The sequence below is a fragment of the Triturus cristatus genome, chromosome 4_1, assembly GCF_964204655.1.
Source record: "Triturus cristatus chromosome 4_1, aTriCri1.1, whole genome shotgun sequence".
Classification (NCBI taxonomy): domain Eukaryota; kingdom Metazoa; phylum Chordata; class Amphibia; order Caudata; family Salamandridae; genus Triturus; species Triturus cristatus.
In genome coordinates this window covers 295,117,725-295,140,306 of record NC_140585.1, presented here as the reverse complement: position 1 = coordinate 295,140,306, position 22,582 = coordinate 295,117,725, and the positions used below count along the sequence as shown (strand labels likewise).

The 22,582-nt window shown below is 44.3% G+C and overlaps 6 non-coding genes across 6 annotated transcripts; all 6 read right to left on the bottom strand.

Annotated features, from left to right (window-relative positions):
• Nucleotides 1-2,271: 2,271 nt before the first annotated feature.
• Nucleotides 2,272-2,571, bottom strand: LOC146854681 (signal recognition particle RNA). The gene has a single exon (XR_014959232.1).
• Nucleotides 2,572-5,978: 3,407 nt separating this feature from the next.
• LOC146854680 (signal recognition particle RNA) lies at nt 5,979-6,278 on the bottom strand. Its single transcript, XR_014959046.1, has one exon.
• Nucleotides 6,279-9,685: 3,407 nt separating this feature from the next.
• Nucleotides 9,686-9,986, bottom strand: LOC146854679 (signal recognition particle RNA). Its single transcript, XR_014981695.1, has one exon.
• Nucleotides 9,987-13,394: 3,408 nt separating this feature from the next.
• On the bottom strand, nt 13,395-13,694 carry LOC146854678 (signal recognition particle RNA). Its single transcript, XR_014959267.1, has one exon.
• A 3,407-nt stretch (nt 13,695-17,101) lies between these two features.
• LOC146854677 (signal recognition particle RNA) lies at nt 17,102-17,402 on the bottom strand. Its single transcript, XR_014981691.1, has one exon.
• Nucleotides 17,403-20,809: 3,407 nt separating this feature from the next.
• LOC146854676 (signal recognition particle RNA) lies at nt 20,810-21,109 on the bottom strand. Its single transcript, XR_014959231.1, has one exon.
• Between the last annotated feature and the right edge of the window lie 1,473 nt (nt 21,110-22,582).

The window sequence follows — 22,582 nt, the reverse complement described above, 5'->3', positions numbered from 1 at the left end:
TCAGAGGACAGTGTAAAGCATTTGTTGCACACACTCAGTCAGCAAATGGTCTCACACACTCAATAACTGAACTCTAGGCCTATGGTTTATCTACAAAAAATATATGCTTGTTTTATTTTAGAACCAACAATAGGTATTAAAATATACTTTCTCAGAATGAGATGCTTTATATAAATACTTTTGCAATATGCAATTGACTTTTGTAGAAAGTTACAAGTGGTTGCAATAGGCAACAACATTTTAAACACAATAATGCATTGAGCTCAATGGAAGTTTCAAGTTATTTGCAACAGATTACTTTTAGGATTACTATTGGATTTCCAGGACTGGATCCTAGATTCAGTCCTGGGTCAGTACTTGGAATCAAGTGATAAAAGTCGACTTAATTACTGTGATGATTTTTAGACAATATTTTGCTATTTTAAAAGTTGACAGAAAATATTTAATAGAAAACAGTCTAAGATTCCCTATGGCAGAAAATTCAAGTTGCAGGTATAGTATGTTCTCGTTACTTTTGTAATCCAGTACTGGGTGCCTAGACTCAGTACTGGAACCTTTATCCAAAACAGGTAAGTAATTACGTTTTCAGAAATTATACGATTTTTAAAGAATATTTAAAGTTTGCAGAAATTGACACTTAGAAGAAATTTCACAGAAAAACAGTCAATGATTTCCTATGGGAGAAAATTGGGTTACTGGTAAGTACAGTTGTAAGTATTTTTCAGAGTCAGTGCTGGGCACCAAGATCCAGCACTGGGAGCTCACCTAATAGCAGGTGAGTATTTTCGTTTTCGTTACTCGGCTGATTTTTGGTGAATATTTTAAGTTTTGAAAAGTCCACACTTGGAAGAAATTTCAGGAAAAACCAGTCAATGTTACCCTATGGAGAAGATTGAGTTATCGGTTTAAAGGTAAGTACTCGACTGGCAGAGTTAAGGTTCGGGGCATAGACTCAGGCGTCTCCCAGGGTCAGGTAGGTACAATTGGTTCACCCTCAGCGGCACAAGGGCGGCCGGGTGCAGAGAGAGTTAGGCCCAATGTTATCCTATGAGAGGTAGGGGGGCCTTGGTTGGTGGCTGCTGACTAGCAGGCCACGTGGCTGTGGGAGCTGGGCTCCTGGTCACTTTTCCAGGGCAAGTGGGGAAGTAGATAGATGTAGAGGTTGCACTGCCAGGGCCACTCGGACGGCTGGGTGCAGGGTGCTTTTGAGCATTCGGGCGCTCAATTGATTTGAATGGGAAATCTCTGGTTTAGAAAAAGACTGCAAGCTCGGGGACGAAGATTCTTCAGGTGCCACCACCACTGCGAGAGGTAAGTTGGGTAGTTGGAGGATAGGTAGGTACCCCGGGATTGGGCACAGGGGGCCGCGGAGCGCCGGGTGCAGGGGTACCTTTTGGTGTCGGGAAATCTTACCCTCTGTTGATCGCGGTTGGGGGGGCACCTGGTTCTGAGGCTGCAGGCTTCTTCAAGAGTGTCGAGGGAGGTCCTTGGGTGCCGGACTCGGGGTCACAGTCGCCGTGGGGTCGTCCTTGTGGTCTTTGTTCACTCTGGCACAGGCCAGGCTTGGTGGGTGCAGAGTGTGAAGGGTTCGCGGTTCCGGGCTGCTGCCAGGGATTAGAAGTAGATTTGAGTAGAGCCTCTACTCATGGGAGTCCCAGGGGTTTAGAGTCAAAAGGTATTCAGGTCCTCCAGGGTTTGTGAGGTTGCTGGCCACAAGAGATGCCGGGTTGGAGCAGGAGCAGGTTCGAGGGTCGACAGGCCAGAGGCTCCAACGTTTGGGAGTTGCACAGCCCTCAGTCTTTTCATGTTTCGCTCAAAGAGTGAAGGGCCCTGTAATTTCTCCTTCTCATTCACATATGAAAAGAATGAGGGCTAATCAAAAAATGAATTAGAGCTGGACGTAGAAATGCAGCAGAAGGGCCAGCAAGCGCATTTCTAAGTTGCTCTATGAAGGATGCTTTTGTACTTGACAGATCAGTTTAATCCTACAGGTGCTCTAAAAGGAAGAATGCATTTGAGTCATCCTTGCTGAAAATCACACAGCCATTTATTCTAGGTTGCACTGAGTTTTCAGTCCTCTCCGCCTGCTAGCTTGTTGTTGCAATATGTCTCAATTCTGGAGAATTGTCTGCTATGCTGAAATGCGTGGCCCAGTTCAAATGTTCATCATATTTCCTGGAAAAATATCAAAAGGAAAACAAAGATTTGGTTTTGGGAAAATAATTTATTACACCTTGTAAAAATCAAACCTTTCACATTTGAGTCAAAAAAGAGAGGCTAGGTCTCACTATTTTGCTCAGGCTGTTTTACATGTACTGCTCACAGGTGCTGTCCTGCTACCAATGGGCATGGAAGCTTTGGCCTGCTCTGTTTCCAGCCTGGGTCGGTGCACCTCTCGTTACACAACCTGAAATTCTAGAGCTCCCTCTAGAACACCATATTGATGCCCAATGCAGCATGGACACCTGATCAACACAGCTGAGTGCAGCCCAGAACCCCTGAGCTCAAGCAATCCACAAGCCTCTGCCTCCCAAGTAACTAGGACAACAGGCACACGCCACCTTGCCCGGCAAACACTGCAGCTGTCCTAATGATGAAATGCATTCCATAAGTAAGGATAATGATAAAGTAAGGTGGAATGAATTGATGGTTTACCAACCATGTTTCAAGAAAATCAATTTCACTATCCTTCAAAGAAAGGAAAAAAATGTCTTATCAAGAAGCAGTGTGAATATGGGAAGGGCCTTTAAAAAAGATGTGGAGTTTCCTAAAGTAAAAAAGAGGGTTGAACTGATTGAAGGGAGAGAGGAAGTAGGGTCGGAAAGATTGTGACGGGGAAGTGAATACAACATAAATACTAGTATTTAGAGAGTGAGAGACAGGTAGAGGGACAGAAGGGAAAGGAGAGTGAGAGTGAGAGAGAAGAGCCAGGTTAGGGCTGAGTTTCTCTTTATCTGCCAGTGACTCCCTGTAGAAGCTTGCCGGCACAATTTAGGCTGTCCTGTAGGCATCCCTTGTTATGCCGAGCCAGCCAATATTGAGAAAAATAGCATGGGTCACAATGATAGAACTCGTCTGCAACATCGGAAGTTTTAAAGTAGTATGGAGTGGGAGGGCTAGAAGAGTTACCATAAAGAATGAATACACGTCATTCTGTTCTCTAGCCTCAACAGCTGCAAGAGAGGAACTCCTGCTGGCCAAGAAGACCAATGTCAGTTCAGCTTGAACAGGTGAAAGCATGCCTGATTCTGCAAAGGTATGAGATTACACTTTTGCGTCAGAGGTGGTCAGGGGCTATTGCACATTAGGAAACCGTTTATTGAGGTCCAGTTGGATTACTCTATCTTCTACCACCTCAAAATCAGCTGCTCATGCAGTGTTCTATACCGATGAGCTATTTTGGTCCTCCCTGCCCCTTCCAGCTAGTGGGTCCCCTGACTAGGGAAAGTGATTCGAACAGATTTGCATATCTTTTCATAGGAGACTTCTTGACTTATTTTATACTGTGCCAAATCAAGGTAGATTGAGTAATGATCTTGACAGACCTATATTGGAGAACTGCAGTGTGAGAAAGTGGCTCTGTATATACTGTTCCCAAATAGGTACAGGGTGTACAGAGTCCACAGTCCCCAGAGGTTTGCCAGAGGCTAAAGTTAGATATAACCTTACTCTCTAAAGTGGTAGCTTGGTCGAGCAGTAAGGCAGTATCAGAGGACAGTGTAAAGCATTTGTTGCACACACTCAGTCAGCAAATGGTCTCACACACTCAATAACTGAACTCTAGGCCTATGGTTTATCTACAAAAAATATATGCTTGTTTTATTTTAGAACCAACAATAGGTATTAAAATATACTTTCTCAGAATGAGATGCTTTATATAAATACTTTTGCAATATGCAATTGACTTTTGTAGAAAGTTACAAGTGGTTGCAATAGGCAACAACATTTTAAACACAATAATGCATTGAGCTCAATGGAAGTTTCAAGTTATTTGCAACAGATTACTTTTAGGATTACTTTTGGATTTCCAGGACTGGATCCTAGATTCAGTCCTGGGTCAGTACTTGGAATCAAGTGATAAAAGTCGACTTAATTACTGTGATGATTTTTAGACAATATTTTGCTATTTTAAAAGTTGACAGAAAATATTTAATAGAAAACAGTCTAAGATTCCCTATGGCAGAAAATTCAAGTTGCAGGTATAGTATGTTCTCGTTACTTTTGTAATCCAGTACTGGGTGCCTAGACTCAGTACTGGGACCTTTATCCAAAACAGGTAAGTAATTACGTTTTCAGAAATTATACGATTTTTAAAGAATATTTAAAGTTTGCAGAAATTGACACTTAGAAGAAATTTCACAGAAAAACAGTCAATGATTTCCTATGGGAGAAAATTGGGTTACTGGTAAGTACAGTTGTAAGTATTTTTCAGAGTCAGTGTTGGGCACCAAGATCCAGCACTGGGAGCTCACCTAATAGCAGGTGAGTATTTTCGTTTTCGTTACTCGGCTGATTTTTGGTGAATATTTTAAGTTTTGAAAAGTCCACACTTGGAAGAAATTTCAGGAAAAACCAGTCAATGTTACCCTATGGAGAAGATTGAGTTATCGGTTTAAAGGTAAGTACTCGAATGGCAGAGTTAAGGTTCTGGGCATAGACTCAGGCGTCTCCCAGGGTCAGGTAGGTACAGTTGGTTCACCCTCAGCGGCACAAGGGCAGCCGGGTGCAGAGAGAGTTAGGCCCAATGTTATCCTATGAGAGGTAGGGGGGCCTTGGTTGGTGGCTGCTGACTAGCAGGCCACGTGGCTGTGGGAGCTGGGCTCCTGGTCACTTATCCAGGGCAAGTGGGGAAGTAGATAGATGTAGAGGTTGCACTGCCAGGGCCACTCGGACGGCTGGGTGCAGGGTGCTTTTGAGCATTCGGGCGCTCAATTGATTTGAATGGGAAATCTCTGGTTTAGAAAAAGACTGCAAGCTCGGGGACGAAGATTCTTCAGGTGCCACCACCACTTCGAGAGGTAAGTTGGGTAGTTGGAGGATAGGTAGGTACCCCGGGATTGGGCACAGGGGGCCGCGGAGCGCCGGGTGCAGGGGTACCTTTTGGTGTCGGGAAATCTTACCCTCTGTTGATCGCGGTTGGGGGGGCACCTGGTTCTGAGGCTGCAGGCTTCTTCAGGAGTGTCGAGGGAGGTCCTTGGGTGCCGGACTCGGGGTCACAGTCGCCGTGGGGTCGTCCTTGTGGTCTTTGTTCACTCTGGCACAGGCCAGGCTTGGTGGGTGCAGAGTGTGAAGGGTTCGCGGTTCCGGGCTGCTGCCAGGGATTAGAAGTAGATTTGAGTAGAGCCTCTACTCATGGGAGTCCCAGGGGTTTAGAGTCAAAAGGTAGCCAGGTCCTCCAGGGTTTGTGAGGTTGCTGGCCACAAGAGATGCCGGGTTGGAGCAGGAGCAGGTTCGAGGGTCTACAGGCCAGAGGCTCCAACGTTTGGGAGTTGCACAGCCCTCAGTCTTTTCATATTTCGCTCAAAGAGTGAAGGGCCCTGTAATTTCTCCTTCTCATTCACATATGAAAAGAATGAGGGCTAATCAAAAAATGAATTAGAGCTGGACGTAGAAATGCAGCAGAAGGGCCAGCAAGCGCATTTCTAAGTTGCTCTATGAAGGATGCTTTTGTACTTGACAGATCAGTTTAATCCTACAGGTGCTCTAAAAGGAAGAATGCATTTGAGTCATCCTTGCTGAAAATCACACAGCCATTTATTCTAGGTTGCACTGAGTTTTCAGTCCTCTCCGCCTGCTAGCTTGTTGTTGCAATATGTCTCAATTCTGGAGAATTGTCTGCTATGCTGAAATGCGTGGCCCAGTTCAAATGTTCATCATATTTCCTGGAAAAATATCAAAAGGAAAACAAAGATTTGGTTTTGGGAAAATAATTTATTACACCTTGTAAAAATCAAAACTTTCACATTTGAGTCAAAAAAGAGAGGCTAGGTCTCACTATTTTGCTCAGGCTGTTTTACACGTACTGCTCACAGGTGCTGTCCTGCTACCAATGGGCATGGAAGCTTTGGCCTGCTCTGTTTCCAGCCTGGGTCAGTGCACCTCTTGTTACACAACCTGAAATTCTAGAGCTCCCTCTAGAACACCATATTGATGCCCAATGCAGCATGGACACCTGATCAACACAGCTGAGTGCAGACCAGAACCCCTGAGCTCAAGCAATCCACAAGCCTCTGCCTCCCAAGTAACTAGGACAACAGGCACACGCCACCTTGCCCGGCAAACACTGCAGCTGTCCTAATGATGAAATGCATTCCATAAGTAAGGATAATGATAAAGTAAGGTGGAATGAATTGATGGTTTACCAACCATGTTTCAAGAAAATCAATTTCACTATCCTTCAAAGAAAGGAAAAAAATGTCTTATCAAGAAGCAGTGTGAATATGGGAAGGGCCTTTAAAAAAGATGTGGAGTTTCCTAAAGTAAAAAAGAGGGTTGAACTGATTGAAGGGAGAGAGGAAGTAGGGTCGGAAAGATTGTGACGGGGAAGTGAATACAACATAAATACTAGTATTTAGAGAGTGAGAGACAGGTAGAGGGACAGAAGGGAAAGGAGAGTGAGAGTGAGAGAGAAGAGCCAGGTTAGGGCTGAGTTTCTCTTTATCTGCCAGTGACTCCCTGTAGAAGCTTGCCGGCACAATTTAGGCTGTCCTGTAGGCATCCCTTGTTATGCCGAGCCAGCCAATATTGAGAAAAATAGCATGGGTCACAATGATGGAACTCGTCTGCAACATCGGAAGTTTTAAAGTAGTATGGAGTGGGAGGGCTAGAAGAGTTACCATAAAGAATGAATACACGTCATTCTGTTCTCTAGCCTCAACAGCTGCAAGAGAGGAACTCCTGCTGGCCAAGAAGACCAATGTCAGTTCAGCTTGAACAGGTGAAAGCATGCCTGATTCTGCAAAGGTATGAGATTACACTTTTGCGTCAGAGGTGGTCAGGGGCTATTGCACATTAGGAAACCGTTTATTGTGGTCCAGTTGGATTACTCTATCTTCTACCACCTCAAAATCAGCTGCTCATGCAGTGTTCTATACCGATGAGCTATTTTGGTCCTCCCTGCCCCTTCCAGCTAGTGGGTCCTCTGACTAGGGAAAGTGATTCGAACAGATTTGCATATCTTTTCATAGGAGACTTCTTTACTTATTTTATACTGTGCCAAATCAAGGTAGATTGAGTAATGATCTTGACAGACCTATATTGGAGAACTGCAGTGTGAGAAAGTGGCTCTGTATATACTGTTCCCAAATAGGTACAGGGTGTACAGAGTCCACAGTCCCCAGAGGTTTGGCAGAGGCTAAAGTTAGATATAACCTTACTCTCTAAAGTGGTAGCTTGGTCGAGCAGTAAGGCAGTATCAGAGGACAGTGTAAAGCATTTGTTGCACACACTCAGTCAGCAAATGGTCTCACATACTCAATAACTGAACTCTAGGCCAATGGTTTATCTACAAAAAATATATGCTTGTTTTATTTTAGAACCAACAATAGGTATTAAAATATACTTTCTCAGAATGAGATGCTTTATATAAATACTTTTGCAATATGCAATTGACTTTTGTAGAAAGTTACAAGTGGTTGCAATAGGCAACAACATTTTAAACACAATAATGCATTGAGCTCAATGGAAGTTTCAAGTTATTTGCAACAGATTACTTTTAGGATTACTTTTGGATTTCCAGGACTGGATCCTAGATTCAGTCCTGGGTCAGTACTTGGAATCAAGTGATAAAAGTCGACTTAATTACTGTGATGATTTTTAGACAATATTTTGCTATTTTAAAAGTTGACAGAAAATATTTCATAGAAAACAGTCTAAGATTCCCTATGGCAGAAAATTCAAGTTGCAGGTATAGTATGTTCTCGTTACTTTTGTAATCCAGTACTGGGTGCCTAGACTCAGTACTGGGACCTTTATCCAAAACAGGTAAGTAATTACGTTTTCAGAAATTATACGATTTTTAAAGAATATTTAAAGTTTGCAGAAATTGACACTTAGAAGAAATTTCACAGAAAAACAGTCAATGATTTCCTATGGGAGAGAATTGGGTTACTGGTAAGTACAGTTGTAAGTATTTTTCAGAGTCAGTGCTGGGCACCAAGATCCAGCACTGGGAGCTCACCTAATAGCAGGTGAGTATTTTCGTTTTCGTTACTCGGCTGATTTTTGGTGAATATTTTAAGTTTTGAAAAGTCCACACTTGGAAGAAATTTCAGGAAAAACCAGTCAATGTTACCCTATGGAGAAGATTGAGTTATCGGTTTAAAGGTAAGTACTCGACTGGCAGAGTTAAGGTTCTGGGCATAGACTCAGGCGTCTCCCAGGGTCAGGTAGGTACAGTTGGTTCACCCTCAGCGGCACAAGGGCGGCCGGGTGCAGAGAGAGTTAGGCCCAATGTTATCCTATGAGAGGTAGGGGGGTCTTGGTTGGTGGCTGCTGACTAGCAGGCCACGTGGCTGTGGGAGCTGGGCTCCTGGTCACTTATCCAGGGCAAGTGGGGAAGTAGATAGATGTAGAGGTTGCACTGCCAGGGCCACTCGGACGGCTGGGTGCAGGGTGCTTTTGAGCATTCGGGCGCTCAATTGATTTGAATGGGAAATCTCTGGTTTAGAAAAAGACTGCAAGCTCGGGGACGAAGATTCTTCAGGTGCCACCACCACTTCGAGAGGTAAGTTGGGTAGTTGGAGGATAGGTAGGTACCCCGGGATTGGGCACAGGGGGCCGCGGAGCGCCGGGTGCAGGGGTACCTTTTGGTGTCGGGAAATCTTACCCTCTGTTGATCGCGGTTGGGGGGGCACCTGGTTCTGAGGCTACAGGCTTCTTCAGGAGTGTCGAGGGAGGTCCTTGGGTGCCGGACTCGGGGTCACAGTCGCCGTGGGGTCGTCCTTGTGGTCTTTGTTCACTCTGGCACAGGCCAGGCTTGGTGGGTGCAGAGTGTGAAGGGTTCGCGGTTCCGGGCTGCTGCCAGGGATTAGAAGTAGATTTGAGTAGAGCCTCTACTCATGGGAGTCCCAGGGGTTTAGAGTCAAAAGGTAGCCAGGTCCTCCAGGGTTTGTGAGGTTGCTGGCCACAAGAGATGCCGGGTTTGAGCAGGAGCAGGTTCGAGGGTCGACAGGCCAGAGGCTCCAACGTTTGGGAGTTGCACAGCCCTCAGTCTTTTCATATTTCGCTCAAAGAGTGAAGGGCCCTGTAATTTCTCCTTCTCATTCACATATGAAAAGAATGAGGGCTAATCAAAAAATGAATTAGAGCTGGACGTAGAAATGCAGCAGAAGGGCCAGCAAGCACATTTCTAAGTTGCTTTATGAAGGATGCTTTTGTACTTGACAGATCAGTTTAATCCTACAGGTGCTCTAAAAGGAAGAATGCATTTGAGTCATCCTTGCTGAAAATCACACAGCCATTTATTCTAGGTTGCACTGAGTTTTCAGTCCTCTCCGCCTGCTAGCTTGTTGTTGCAATATGTCTCAATTCTGGAGAATTGTCTGCTATGCTGAAATGCGTGGCCCAGTTCAAATGTTCATCATATTTCCTGGAAAAATATCAAAAGGAAAACAAAGATTTGGTTTTGGGAAAATAATTTATTACACCTTGTAAAAATCAAAACTTTCACATTTGAGTCAAAAAAGAGAGGCTAGGTCTCACTATTTTGCTCAGGCTGTTTTACACGTACTGCTCACAGGTGCTGTCCTGCTACCAATGGGCATGGAAGCATTTGGCCTGCTCTGTTTCCAGCCTGGGTCGGTGCACCTCTCGTTACACAACCTGAAATTCTAGAGCTCCCTCTAGAACACCATATTGATGCCCAATGCAGCATGGACACCTGATTAACACAGCTGAGTGCAGCCCAGAACCCCTGAGCTCAAGCAATCCACAAGCCTCTGCCTCCCAAGTAACTAGGACAATAGGCACACGCCACCTTGCCCGGCAAACACTGCAGCTGTCCTAATGATGAAATGCATTCCATAAGTAAGGATAATGATAAAGTAAGGTGGAATGAATTGATGGTTTACCAACCATGTTTCAAGAAAATCAATTTCACTATCCTTCAAAGAAAGGAAAAAAATGTCTTATCAAGAAGCAGTGTGAATATGGGAAGGGCCTTTAAAAAAGATGTGGAGTTTCCTAAAGTAAAAAAGAGGGTTGAACTGATTGAAGGGAGAGAGGAAGTAGGGTCGGAAAGATTGTGACGGGGAAGTGAATACAACATAAATACTAGTATTTAGAGAGTGAGAGACAGGTAGAGGGACAGAAGGGAAAGGAGAGTGAGAGTGAGAGAGAAGAGCCAGGTTAGGGCTGAGTTTCTCTTTATCTGCCAGTGACTCCCTGTAGAAGCTTGCCGGCACAATTTAGGCTGTCCTGTAGGCATCCCTTGTTATGCCGAGCCAGCCAATATTGAGAAAAATAGCATGGGTCACAATGATGGAACTCGTCTGCAACATCGGAAGTTTTAAAGTAGTATGGAGTGGGAGGGCTAGAAGAGTTACCATAAAGAATGAATACACGTCATTCTGTTCTCTAGCCTCAACAGCTGCAAGAGAGGAACTCCTGCTGGCCAAGAAGACCAATGTCAGTTCAGCTTGAACAGGTGAAAGCATGCCTGATTTTGCAAAGGTATGAGATTACACTTTTGCGTCAGAGGTGGTCAGGGGCTATTGCACATTAGGAAACCGTTTATTGAGGTCCAGTTGGATTACTCTATCTTCTACCACCTCAAAATCAGCTGCTCATGCAGTGTTCTATACCGATGAGCTATTTTGGTCCTCCCTGCCCCTTCCAGCTAGTGGGTCCCCTGACTAGGGAAAGTGATTCGAACAGATTTGCATATCTTTTCATAGGAGACTTCTTGACTTATTTTATACTGTGCCAAATCAAGGTAGATTGAGTAATGATCTTGACAGACCTATATTGGAGAACTGCAGTGTGAGAAAGTGGCTCTGTATATACTGTTCCCAAATAGGTACAGGGTGTACAGAGTCCACAGTCCCCAGAGGTTTGGCAGAGGCTAAAGTTAGATATAACCTTACTCTCTAAAGTGGTAGCTTGGTCGAGCAGTAAGGCAGTATCAGAGGACAGTGTAAAGCATTTGTTGCACACACTCAGTCAGCAAATGGTCTCACACACTCAATAACTGAACTCTAGGCCAATGGTTTATCTACAAAAAAATATATGCTTGTTTTATTTTAGAACCAACAATAGGTATTAAAATATACTTTCTCAGAATGAGATGCTTTATATAAATACTTTTGCAACATGCAATTGAGTTTTGTAGAAAGTTACAAGTGGTTGCAATAGGCAACAACATTTTAAACACAATAATGCATTGAGCTCAATGGAAGTTTCAAGTTATTTGCAACAGATTACTTTTAGGATTACTTTTGGATTTCCAGGTCTGGATCCTAGATTCAGTCCTGGGTCAGTACTTGGAATCAAGTGATAAAAGTCGACTTAATTACTGTGATGATTTTTAGACAATATTTTGCTATTTTAAAAGTTGACAGAAAATATTTCATAGAAAACAGTCTAAGATTCCCTATGGCAGAAAATTCAAGTTGCAGGTATAGTATGTTCTCGTTACTTTTGTAATCCAGTACTGGGTGCCTAGACTCAGTACTGGGACCTTTATCCAAAACAGGTAAGTAATTACGTTTTCAGAAATTATACGATTTTTAAAGAATATTTAAAGTTTGCAGAAATTGACACTTAGAAGAAATTTCACAGAAAAACAGTCAATGATTTCCTATGGGAGAGAATTGGGTTACTGGTAAGTACAGTTGTAAGTATTTTTCAGAGTCAGTGCTGGGCACCAAGATCCAGCACTGGGAGCTCACCTAATAGCAGGTTAGTATTTTCGTTTTTGTTACTCGGCTGATTTTTGGTGAATATTTTAAGTTTTGAAAAGTCCACACTTGGAAGAAATTTCAGGAAAAACCAGTCAATGTTACCCTATGGAGAAGATTGAGTTATCGGTTTAAAGGTAAGTACTCGACTGGCAGAGTTAAGGTTCTGGGCATAGACTCAGGCGTCTCCCAGGGTCAGGTAGGTACAGTTGGTTCACCCTCAGCGGCACAAGGGCGGCCGGGTGCAGAGAGAGTTAGGCCCAATGTTATCCTATGAGAGGTAGGGGGGTCTTGGTTGGTGGCTGCTGACTAGCAGGCCACGTGGCTGTGGGAGCTGGGCTCCTGGTCACTTATCCAGGGCAAGTGGGGAAGTAGATAGATGTAGAGGTTGCACTGCCAGGGCCACTCGGACGGCTGGGTGCAGGGTGCTTTTGAGCATTCGGGCGCTCAATTGATTTGAATGGGAAATCTCTGGTTTAGAAAAAGACTGCAAGCTCGGGGACGAAGATTCTTCAGGTGCCACCACCACTTCGAGAGGTAAGTTGGGTAGTTGGAGGATAGGTAGGTACCCCGGGATTGGGCACAGGGGGCCGCGGAGCGCCGGGTGCAGGGGTACCTTTTGGTGTCGGGAAATCTTACCCTCTGTTGATCGCGGTTGGGGGGGCACCTGGTTCTGAGGCTGCAGGCTTCTTCAGGAGTGTCGAGGGAGGTCCTTGGGTGCCGGACTCGGGGTCACAGTCGCCGTGGGGTCGTCCTTGTGGTCTTTGTTCACTCTGGCACAGGCCAGGCTTGGTGGGTGCAGAGTGTGAAGGGTTCGCGGTTCCGGGCTGCTGCCAGGGATTAGAAGTAGATTTGAGTAGAGCCTCTACTCATGGGAGTCCCAGGGGTTTAGAGTCAAAAGGTAGCCAGGTCCTCCAGGGTTTGTGAGGTTGCTGGCCACAAGAGATGCCGGGTTGGAGCAGGAGCAGGTTCGAGGGTCTACAGGCCAGAGGCTCCAACGTTTGGGAGTTGCACAGCCCTCAGTCTTTTCATATTTCGCTCAAAGAGTGAAGGGCCCTGTAATTTCTCCTTCTCATTCACATATAAAAAGAATGAGGGCTAATCAAAAAATGAATTAGAGCTGGACGTAGAAATGCAGCAGAAGGGCCAGCAAGCGCATTTCTAAGTTGCTCTATGAAGGATGCTTTTGTACTTGACAGATCAGTTTAATCCTACAGGTGCTCTAAAAGGAAGAATGCATTTGAGTCATCCTTGCTGAAAATCACACAGCCATTTATTCTAGGTTGCACTGAGTTTTCAGTCCTCTCCGCCTGCTAGCTTGTTGTTGCAATATGTCTCAATTCTGGAGAATTGTCTGCTATGCTGAAATGCGTGGCCCAGTTCAAATGTTCATCATATTTCCTGGAAAAATATCAAAAGGAAAACAAAGATTTGGTTTTGGGAAAATAATTTATTACACCTTGTAAAAATCAAAACTTTCACATTTGAGTCAAAAAAGAGAGGCTAGGTCTCACTATTTTGCTCAGGCTGTTTTACACGTACTGCTCACAGGTGCTGTCCTGCTACCAATGGGCATGGAAGCTTTGGCCTGCTCTGTTTCCAGCCTGGGTCAGTGCACCTCTCGTTACACAACCTGAAATTATAGAGCTCCCTCTAGAACACCATATTGATGCCCAATGCAGCATGGACACCTGATCAACACAGCTGAGTGCAGCCCAGAACCCCTGAGCTCAAGCAATCCACAAGCCTCTGCCTCCCAAGTAACTAGGACAACAGGCACACGCCACCTTGCCCGGCAAACACTGCAGCTGTCCTAATGATGAAATGCATTCCATAAGAAAGGATAATGATAAAGTAAGGTGGAATGAATTGATGGTTTACCAACCATGTTTCAAGAAAATCAATTTCACTATCCTTCAAAGAAAGGAAAAAAATGTCTTATCAAGAAGCAGTGTGAATATGGGAAGGGCCTTTAAAAAAGATGTGGAGTTTCCTAAAGTAAAAAAGAGGGTTGAACTGATTGAAGGGAGAGAGGAAGTAGGGTCGGAAAGATTGTGACGGGGAAGTGAATACAACATAAATACTAGTATTTAGAGAGTGAGAGACAGGTAGAGGGACAGAAGGGAAAGGAGAGTGAGAGTGAGAGAGAAGAGCCAGGTTAGGGCTGAGTTTCTCTTTATCTGCCAGTGACTCCCTGTAGAAGCTTGCCGGCACAATTTAGGCTGTCCTGTAGGCATCCCTTGTTATGCCGAGCCAGCCAATATTGAGAAAAATAGCATGGGTCACAATGATGGAACTCGTCTGCAACATCGGAAGTTTTAAAGTAGTATGGAGTGGGAGGGCTAGAAGAGTTACCATAAAGAATGAATACACGTCATTCTGTTCTCTAGCCTCAACAGCTGCAAGAGAGGAACTCCTGCTGGCCAAGAAGACCAATGTCAGTTCAGCTTGAACAGGTGAAAGCATGCCTGATTCTGTAAAGGTATGAGATTACACTTTTGCGTCAGAGGTGGTCAGGGGCTATTGCACATTAGGAAACCGTTTATTGCGGTCCAGTTGGATTACTCTATCTTCTACCACCTCAAAATCAGCTGCTCATGCAATGTTCTATACCGATGAGCTATTTTGGTCCTCCCTGCCCCTTCCAGCTAGTGGGTCCCCTGACTAGGGAAAGTGATTCGAACAGATTTGCATATCTTTTCATAGGAGACTTCTTGACTTATTTTATACTGTGCCAAATCAAGGTAGATTGAGTAATGATCTTGACAGACCTATATTGGAGAACTGCAGTGTGAGAAAGTGGCTCTGTATATACTGTTCCCAAATAGGTACAGGGTGTACAGAGTCCACAGTCCCCAGAGGTTTGGCAGAGGCTAAAGTTAGATATAACCTTACTCTCTAAAGTGGTAGCTTGGTCGAGCAGTAAGGCAGTATCAGAGGACAGTGTAAAGCATTTCTTGCACACACTCAGTCAGCAAATGGTCTCACACACTCAATAACTGAACTCTAGGCCAATGGTTTATCTACAAAAAATATATGCTTGTTTTATTTTAGAACCAACAATAGGTATTAAAATATACTTTCTCAGAATGAGATGCTTTATATAAATACTTTTGCAATATGCAATTGACTTTTGTAGAAAGTTACAAGTGGTTGCAATAGGCAACAACATTTTAAACACAATAATGCATTGAGCTCAATGGAAGTTTCAAGTTATTTGCAACAGATTACTTTTAGGATTACTTTTGGATTTCCAGGACTGGATCCTAGATTCAGTCCTGGGTCAGTACTTGGAATCAAGTGATAAAAGTCGACTTAATTACTGTGATGATTTTTAGACAATATTTTGCTATTTTAAAAATTGACAGAAAATATTTCATAGAAAACAGTCTAAGATTCCCTATGGCAGAAAATTCAAGTTGCAGGTATAGTATGTTCTCGTTACTTTTGTAATCCAGTACTGGGTGCCTAGACTCAGTACTGGGACCTTTATCCAAAACAGGTAAGTAATTACGTTTTCAGAAATTATACGATTTTTAAAGAATATTTAAAGTTTGCAGAAATTGACACTTAGAAGAAATTTCACAGAAAAACAGTCAATGATTTCCTATGGGAGAGAATTGGGTTACTGGTAAGTACAGTTGTAAGTATTTTTCAGAGTCAGTGCTGGGCACCAAGATCCAGCACTGGGAGCTCACCTAATAGCAGGTGAGTATTTTCGTTTTCGTTACTCGGCTGATTTTTGGTGAATATTTTAAGTTTTGAAAAGTCCACACTTGGAAGAAATTTCAGGAAAAACCAGTCAATGTTACCCTATGGAGAAGATTGAGTTATCGGTTTAAAGGTAAGTACTCGACTGGCAGAGTTAAGGTTCTGGGCATAGACTCAGGCGTCTCCCAGGGTCAGGTAGGTACAGTTGGTTCACCCTCAGCGGCACAAGGGCGGCCGGGTGCAGAGAGAGTTAGGCCCAATGTTATCCTATGAGAGGTAGGGGGGTCTTGGTTGGTGGCTGCTGACTAGCAGGCCACATGGCTGTGGGAGCTGGGCTCCTGGTCACTTATCCAGGGCAAGTGGGGAAGTAGATAGATGTAGAGGTTGCACTGCCAGGGCCACTCGGACGGCTGGGTGCAGGGTGCTTTTGAGCATTCGGGCGCTCAATTGATTTGAATGGGAAATCTCTGGTTTAGAAAAAGACTGCAAGCTCGGGGACGAAGATTCTTCAGGTGCCACCACCACTTCGAGAGGTAAGTTGGGTAGTTGGAGGATAGGTAGGTACCCCGGGATTGGGCACAGGGGGCCGCGGAGCGCCGGGTGCAGGGGTACCTTTTGGTGTCGGGAAATCTTACCCTCTGTTGATCGCGGTTGGGGGGGCACCTGGTTTTGAGGCTGCAGGCTTCTTCAGGAGTGTCGAGGGAGGTCCTTGGGTGCCGGACTCGGGGTCACAGTCGCCGTGGGGTCGTCCTTGTGGTCTTTGTTCACTCTGGCACAGGCCAGGCTTGGTGGGTGCAGAGTGTGAAGGGTTCGCGGTTCCGGGCTGCTGCCAGGGATTAGAAGTAGATTTGAGCAGAGCCTCTACTCATGGGAGTCCCAGGGGTTTAGAGTCAAAAGGTAGCCAGGTCCTCCAGGGTTTGTGAGGTTGCTGGCCACAAGAGATGCCGGGTTTGAGCAGGAGCAGGTTCGAGGGTCGACAGGCCAGAGGCTCCAACGTTTGGGAGTTGCACAGCCCTCAGTCTTTTCATATTTCGCTCAAAGAGTGAAGGGCCCTGTAATTTCTCCTTCTCATTCACATATGAAAAGAATGAGGGCTAATCAAAAAATGAATTAGAGCTGGACGTAGAAATGCAGCAGAAGGGCCAGCAAGCGCATTTCTAAGTTGCTCTATGAAGGATGCTTTTGTACTTGACAGATCAGTTTAATCCTACAGGTGCTCTAAAAGGAAGAATGCATTTGAGTCATCCTTGCTGAAAATCACACAGCCATTTATTCTAGGTTGCACTGAGTTTTCAGTCCTCTCCGCCTGCTAGCTTGTTGTTGCAATATGTCTCAATTCTGGAGAATTGTCTGCTATGCTGAAATGCGTGGCCCAGTTCAAATGTTCATCATATTTCCTGGAAAAATATCAAAAGGAAAACAAAGATTTGGTTTTGGGAAAATAATTTATTACACCTTGTAAAAATCAAAACTTTCACATTTGAGTCAAAAAAGAGAGGCTAGGTCTCACTATTTTGCTCAGGCTGTTTTACACGTACTGCTCACAGGTGCTGTCCTGCTACCAATGGGCATGGAAGCATTTGGCCTGCTCTGTTTCCAACCTGGGTCGGTGCACCTCTTGTTACACAACCTGAAATTCTAGAGCTCCCTCTAGAACACCATATTGATGCCCAATGCAGCATGGACACCTGATTAACACAGCTGAGTGCAGCCCAGAACCCCTGAGCTCAAGCAATCCACAAGCCTCTGCCTCCCAAGTAACTAGGACAATAGGCACACGCCACCTTGCCCGGCAAACACTGCAGCTGTCCTAATGATGAAATGCATTCCATAAGTAAGGATAATGATAAAGTAAGGTGGAATGAATTGATGGTTTACCAACCATGTTTCAAGAAAATCAATTTCACTATCCTTCAAAGAAAGGAAAAAAATGTCTTATCAAGAAGCAGTGTGAATATGGGAAGGGCCTTTAAAAAAGATGTGGAGTTTCCTAAAGTAAAAAAGAGGGTTGAACTGATTGAAGGGAGAGAGGAAGTAGGGTCGGAAAGATTGTGACGGGGAAGTGAATACAACATAAATACTAGTATTTAGAGAGTGAGAGACAGGTAGAGGGACAGAAGGGAAAGGAGAGTGAGAGTGAGAGAGAAGAGCCAGGTTAGGGCTGAGTTTCTCTTTATCTGCCAGTGACTCCCTGTAGAAGCTTGCCGGCACAATTTAGGCTGTCCTGTAGGCATCCCTTGTTATGCCGAGCCAGCCAATATTGAGAAAAATAGCATGGGTCACAATGATGGAACTCGTCTGCAACATCGGAAGTTTTAAAGTAGTATGGAGTGGGAGGGCTAGAAGAGTTACCATAAAGAATGAATACACGTCATTCTGTTCTCTAGCCTCAACAGCTGCAAGAGAGGAACTCCTGCTGGCCAAGAAGACCAATGTCAGTTCAGCTTGAACAGGTGAAAGCATGCCTGATTCTGCAAAGGTATGAGATTACACTTTTGCGTCAGAGGTGGTCAGGGGCTATTGCACATTAGGAAACCGTTTATTGAGGTCCAGTTGGATTACTCTATCTTCTACCACCTCAAAATCAGCTGCTCATGCAGTGTTCTATACCGATGAGCTATTTTGGTCCTCCCTGCCCCTTCCAGCTAGTGGGTCCCCTGACTAGGGAAAGTGATTCGAACAGATTTGCATATCTTTTCATAGGAGACTTCTTGACTTATTTTATACTGTGCCAAATCAAGGTAGATTGAGTAATGATCTTGACAGACCTATATTGGAGAACTGCAGTGTGAGAAAGTGGCTCTGTATATACTGTTCCCAAATAGGTACAGGGTGTACAGAGTCCACAGTCCCCAGAGGTTTGGCAGAGGCTAAAGTTAGATATAACCTTACTCTCTAAAGTGGTAGCTTGGTCGAGCAGTAAGGCAGTATCAGAGGACAGTGTAAAGCATTTGTTGCACACACTCAGTCAGCAAATGGTCTCACACACTCAATAACTGAACTCTAGGCCTATGGTTTATCTACAAAAAATATATGCTTGTTTTATTTTAGAACCAACAATAGGTATTAAAATATACTTTCTCAGAATGAGATGCTTTATATAAATACTTTTGCAATATGCAATTGACTTTTGTAGAAAGTTACAAGTGGTTGCAATAGGCAACAACATTTTAAACACAATAATGCATTGAGCTCAATGGAAGTTTCAAGTTATTTGCAACAGATTACTTTTAGGATTACTATTGGATTTCCAGGACTGGATCCTAGATTCAGTCCTGGGTCAGTACTTGGAATCAAGTGATAAAAGTCGACTTAATTACTGTGATGATTTTTAGACAATATTTTGCTATTTTAAAAGTTGACAGAAAATATTTAATAGAAAACAGTCTAAGATTCCCTATGGCAGAAAATTCAAGTTGCAGGTATAGTATGTTCTCGTTACTTTTGTAATCCAGTACTGGGTGCCTAGACTCAGTACTGGAACCTTTATCCAAAACAGGTAAGTAATTACGTTTTCAGAAATTATACGATTTTTAAAGAATATTTAAAGTTTGCAGAAATTGACACTTAGAAGAAATTTCACAGAAAAACAGTCAATGATTTCCTATGGGAGAAAATTGGGTTACTGGTAAGTACAGTTGTAAGTATTTTTCAGAGTCAGTGCTGGGCACCAAGATCCAGCACTGGGAGCTCACCTAATAGCAGGTGAGTATTTTCGTTTTCGTTACTCGGCTGATTTTTGGTGAATATTTTAAGTTTTGAAAAGTCCACACTTGGAAGAAATTTCAGGAAAAACCAGTCAATGTTACCCTATGGAGAAGATTGAGTTATCGGTTTAAAGGTAAGTACTCGACTGGCAGAGTTAAGGTTCGGGGCATAGACTCAGGCGTCTCCCAGGGTCAGGTAGGTACAATTGGTTCACCCTCAGCGGCACAAGGGCGGCCGGGTGCAGAGAGAGTTAGGCCCAATGTTATCCTATGAGAGGTAGGGGGGCCTTGGTTGGTGGCTGCTGACTAGCAGGCCACGTGGCTGTGGGAGCTGGGCTCCTGGTCACTTTTCCAGGGCAAGTGGGGAAGTAGATAGATGTAGAGGTTGCACTGCCAGGGCCACTCGGACGGCTGGGTGCAGGGTGCTTTTGAGCATTCGGGCGCTCAATTGATTTGAATGGGAAATCTCTGGTTTAGAAAAAGACTGCAAGCTCGGGGACGAAGATTCTTCAGGTGCCACCACCACTGCGAGAGGTAAGTTGGGTAGTTGGAGGATAGGTAGGTACCCCGGGATTGGGCACAGGGGGCCGCGGAGCGCCGGGTGCAGGGGTACCTTTTGGTGTCGGGAAATCTTACCCTCTGTTGATCGCGGTTGGGGGGGCACCTGGTTCTGAGGCTGCAGGCTTCTTCAAGAGTGTCGAGGGAGGTCCTTGGGTGCCGGACTCGGGGTCACAGTCGCCGTGGGGTCGTCCTTGTGGTCTTTGTTCACTCTGGCACAGGCCAGGCTTGGTGGGTGCAGAGTGTGAAGGGTTCGCGGTTCCGGGCTGCTGCCAGGGATTAGAAGTAGATTTGAGTAGAGCCTCTACTCATGGGAGTCCCAGGGGTTTAGAGTCAAAAGGTATTCAGGTCCTCCAGGGTTTGTGAGGTTGCTGGCCACAAGAGATGCCGGGTTGGAGCAGGAGCAGGTTCGAGGGTCGACAGGCCAGAGGCTCCAACGTTTGGGAGTTGCACAGCCCTCAGTCTTTTCATGTTTCGCTCAAAGAGTGAAGGGCCCTGTAATTTCTCCTTCTCATTCACATATGAAAAGAATGAGGGCTAATCAAAAAATGAATTAGAGCTGGACGTAGAAATGCAGCAGAAGGGCCAGCAAGCGCATTTCTAAGTTGCTCTATGAAGGATGCTTTTGTACTTGACAGATCAGTTTAATCCTACAGGTGCTCTAAAAGGAAGAATGCATTTGAGTCATCCTTGCTGAAAATCACACAGCCATTTATTCTAGGTTGCACTGAGTTTTCAGTCCTCTCCGCCTGCTAGCTTGTTGTTGCAATATGTCTCAATTCTGGAGAATTGTCTGCTATGCTGAAATGCGTGGCCCAGTTCAAATGTTCATCATATTTCCTGGAAAAATATCAAAAGGAAAACAAAGATTTGGTTTTGGGAAAATAATTTATTACACCTTGTAAAAATCAAAACTTTCACATTTGAGTCAAAAAAGAGAGGCTAGGTCTCACTATTTTGCTCAGGCTGTTTTACATGTACTGCTCACAGGTGCTGTCCTGCTACCAATGGGCATGGAAGCTTTGGCCTGCTCTGTTTCCAGCCTGGGTCGGTGCACCTCTCGTTACACAACCTGAAATTCTAGAGCTCCCTCTAGAACACCATATTGATGCCCAATGCAGCATGGACACCTGATCAACACAGCTGAGTGCAGCCCAGAACCCCTGAGCTCAAGCAATCCACAAGCCTCTGCCTCCCAAGTAACTAGGACAACAGGCACACGCCACCTTGCCCGGCAAACACTGCAGCTGTCCTAATGATGAAATGCATTCCATAAGTAAGGATAATGATAAAGTAAGGTGGAATGAATTGATGGTTTACCAACCATGTTTCAAGAAAATCAATTTCACTATCCTTCAAAGAAAGGAAAAAAATGTCTTATCAAGAAGCAGTGTGAATATGGGAAGGGCCTTTAAAAAAGATGTGGAGTTTCCTAAAGTAAAAAAGAGGGTTGAACTGATTGAAGGGAGAGAGGAAGTAGGGTCGGAAAGATTGTGACGGGGAAGTGAATACAACATAAATACTAGTATTTAGAGAGTGAGAGACAGGTAGAGGGACAGAAGGGAAAGGAGAGTGAGAGTGAGAGAGAAGAGCCAGGTTAGGGCTGAGTTTCTCTTTATCTGCCAGTGACTCCCTGTAGAAGCTTGCCGGCACAATTTAGGCTGTCCTGTAGGCATCCCTTGTTATGCCGAGCCAGCCAATATTGAGAAAAATAGCATGGGTCACAATGATAGAACTCGTCTGCAACATCGGAAGTTTTAAAGTAGTATGGAGTGGGAGGGCTAGAAGAGTTACCATAAAGAATGAATACACGTCATTCTGTTCTCTAGCCTCAACAGCTGCAAGAGAGGAACTCCTGCTGGCCAAGAAGACCAATGTCAGTTCAGCTTGAACAGGTGAAAGCATGCCTGATTCTGCAAAGGTATGAGATTACACTTTTGCGTCAGAGGTGGTCAGGGGCTATTGCACATTAGGAAACCGTTTATTGAGGTCCAGTTGGATTACTCTATCTTCTACCACCTCAAAATCAGCTGCTCATGCAGTGTTCTATACCGATGAGCTATTTTGGTCCTCCCTGCCCCTTCCAGCTAGTGGGTCCCCTGACTAGGGAAAGTGATTCGAACAGATTTGCATATCTTTTCATAGGAGACTTCTTGACTTATTTTATACTGTGCCAAATCAAGGTAGATTGAGTAATGATCTTGACAGACCTATATTGGAGAACTGCAGTGTGAGAAAGTGGCTCTGTATATACTGTTCCCAAATAGGTACAGGGTGTACAGAGTCCACAGTCCCCAGAGGTTTGGCAGAGGCTAAAGTTAGATATAACCTTACGCTCTAAAGTGGTAGCTTGGTCGAGCAGTAAGGCAGTATCAGAGGACAGTGTAAAGCATTTGTTGCACACACTCAGTCAGCAAATGGTCTCACACACTCAATAACTGAACTCTAGGCCTATGGTTTATCTACAAAAAATATATGCTTGTTTTATTTTAGAACCAACAATAGGTATTAAAATATACTTTCTCAGAATGAGATGCTTTATATAAATACTTTTGCAATATGCAATTGACTTTTGTAGAAAGTTACAAGTGGTTGCAATAGGCAACAACATTTTAAACACAATAATGCATTGAGCTCAATGGAAGTTTCAAGTTATTTGCAACAGATTACTTTTAGGATTACTTTTGGATTTCCAGGACTGGATCCTAG